Source organism: Nanorana parkeri, unplaced genomic scaffold (genome assembly GCF_000935625.1).
Source record: "Nanorana parkeri isolate BGI_ZX_2015 unplaced genomic scaffold, ASM93562v1 scaffold1687, whole genome shotgun sequence".
Classification (NCBI taxonomy): domain Eukaryota; kingdom Metazoa; phylum Chordata; class Amphibia; order Anura; family Dicroglossidae; genus Nanorana; species Nanorana parkeri.
The window spans coordinates 251,238-253,983 of record NW_017307955.1 but is presented as its reverse complement, the minus strand read 5'-3'; the positions used below and the strand labels follow the sequence as shown (position 1 = coordinate 253,983).

General features: G+C 53.7%; 1 protein-coding gene across 1 annotated transcript in view; it reads right to left on the bottom strand.

Annotated features, from left to right (window-relative positions):
• The window catches only part of IPO7 (importin 7), a 43,149-nt gene that overhangs the window by 39,743 nt on the left and 660 nt on the right, over positions 1-2,746 (bottom strand). The gene's annotated exons all lie outside the window — the stretch shown is intronic.

The following is a 2,746-nucleotide window of genomic DNA, read 5'->3' as shown; positions in this document are numbered from 1 at the left end:
CAAGTCTGAATCCCCCCCTCCCCCCAGGCCAAGTCTGAATCCCTCCCCTCCCCCCAGGGGGCACCTAGGAGGAGTGCGTGTTCCTGGGCAGACGGCGGCGGGGATCTGGCTATAGATGATAGGGAATGTGCTGAATGGAGGGAAAGCGACGGGCTGACTAATCATCTGACGAGCGCTATAGTGCTCCGCGCCGCAGCAGCATTGCCTCATCAGCAGCTCCGCGGATGCGAGAGAACACGGGGATTAAGCCATCCTTTATGCCGCCCAAAACGAGGCGCCACCGAGCGCCACGCAGACTGAGGCCGCAATAAAGGAACCCGCCGCTGCCTGACAACGCAGACCGTCATTCTGATCCCCGGGCTTCACTGGCAGGAAACAGTACGCCGGAAAATGCTTCTCACATTCCTGATCCGGCATACTTGTTCCGGGTCAGCAAGTCAAAAGTAATGAAACCGAGGATCAACATGACAGGAAGAAACTAGAATTCTCAGAAGCCAGCAGGCTGAGCAGAGCAATGGGAGTGGCCTAGATGGCTCCACCTACTGCAGGCTTCCTGCAGACAACTACATGAGGGGGGGAGAGACTAGTCACCCTGCACAAGAAGAGAGAGCAGTAGTGCCCGGTCTTTATTACAGGAGGGGGGGGGAGACAAAACCAGTCACCCTGCACAAGGAGAGAGAGCAGCCTTTATTACAGGAGGGGGCGGAGACAAGACCAGACCAATCACCCTGCACAAGAAGAGAGAGAAGCAGTGAGCGGTCTTTATTACAGGAGGGGGCGGAGACAGGAACAGTCACCCGGCACAAGGAGAGAGAGAAGCAGTGAGCGGTCTTTATTACAGGAGGGGGCGGAGACAAGATCAGTCACCCTGCACAAGGAGAGAGCAGCAGTGAGCAGCAGCAGTGAGTGGTCTTTATTACAGGAGGGGGCGGAGACAGGACCAGTCACCCGGCACAAGGAGAGAGAGCATCAGTGAGCGGTCTTTATTACAGGAGGGGGCGGAGACAGGACCAGTCACCCTGCACAAGGAGAGAGAGCAGCAGTGAGCGGTCTTTATTACAGGAGGGGGCGGAGACAAGACCAGTCACCCTGCACAAGGAGAGAGAGCACAAGTCTCACACTGGGTTACTGCACAGAGCTGAATACACAAAGCTCAGTGAGATTGGAGGAGGAAGTGGTGGGAAGACACAAGTTGGTTTAAGAAATATGGATTGTTTGCGGTTAACGTTACTCCGCCTTTGGTGGTGGGGGGGGGGTCCATTACCTTTGCACCCCTGATGTCCCACAATGCATTGCAAGCGACTAAGAACCCCGTGCACGGCTCTGTGGGTAGCGGTATGATTACTGGCTGCACCCAGGAGGACGGGAAGTGAAATGTTTGCAAAGCAACGATCTGGAGGAGGCCGGGCGATGAACTGCCGCCATGCAGCACCTTTCATCACAGCCGGGGGCAGATAAACAATAAAGTGGAACTCCGAGCCAATAAAAATGACCTATGAAGCCATCTGTCACCATCGAGAACACATGACGGTTCAATTACCTGCCAATCATCTGGTTTTCTACTTCCTGTAACAGGGTGACAACGTTGTTCATTTTGCAGTGAGAAGCCGGCAACAATCTAATACTGAGCAGGTCCCCCTTTCCCTGACCCGTCCAGGCATTGACCCCACTAGACCTCTGATTTCACCTCTCGGTGGTCACAATGTTATGGCTGATCAGTGTATACATCTCTCTCTCTGATATTCACATTGTAATCACACCCCTCTATGGTAACTTCTATGTAAAATTCTAGAATATAAAGGACACATGTTAGTCAACGTGCGGGAAATGTCGGGAATACTCATGTGTGGGAAATGCTTCCTCGTTCCATTACAATGTACACATCAATCATGTGACAACGAGACGTCTCGGAGATCTCCGGGGACAACACTGAAACCTGATTCCGGGAAGACGCGAGGGCAGACTTCCCATTCAGCTGTTACAGGATGACACTGAGTCATCTGTGAGCATCGTGTGCAGGAAATGACTCAGGAGGGGGGCATCCCATCACCCGCACACATGGAAGACTTTCACTTTTACACTAATAAAGTCGTTGTTTGCTTTGGCAGCCAAAGATCAAGAGAGTACCAGAGACGGAGGCCCGGCTGGTGGGGGGACTACAAGTACCAGCAAGCCTTATCAGCACACATTACATCTAAAAGGGATTCCAGAGCGAGAATTGCTGTGCGAGTCAGCGCTTTCCAGCCGCCGCACCAACATATTTCACACCCTGGGGGACGATGTAGTAGAATGTGGACAAGTGAAGGTTGGCACCGGGCGCCGGCATCTGGTAAAGTTAGACACGGCACCGCTTCCTAGCAACAAGAGGGGGGCGGGCCCAGACTCCCCATTATTCTGGGTGTGGCTTAAGAGGTCATGTGTATATCGGCAGCCAACCCATCGGGGGAGGGACACAAAGTTGCCGAGTTACATGTAAAAGATACAAAACTGACGCAGCAAATCAGAGACAAACGCATCAGGTGCACTACGCCCCGTCCAATCACAGGAGAGGGTGGCGCAGCTCACACGTCACTGATACATGTAATTAGAAGAGCTCATCTAAGATGCAGACCCCCCCCAGACAGCGACCATCGGGGGGTGCACATGGGCCATAGGAGGTGACATCGGAGGGGGGTGCACATGGGAAATAGGAGGTGACATCGGAGGGGGGTGCACATGGGACATAGGAGGTGACATCGGAGGGGGG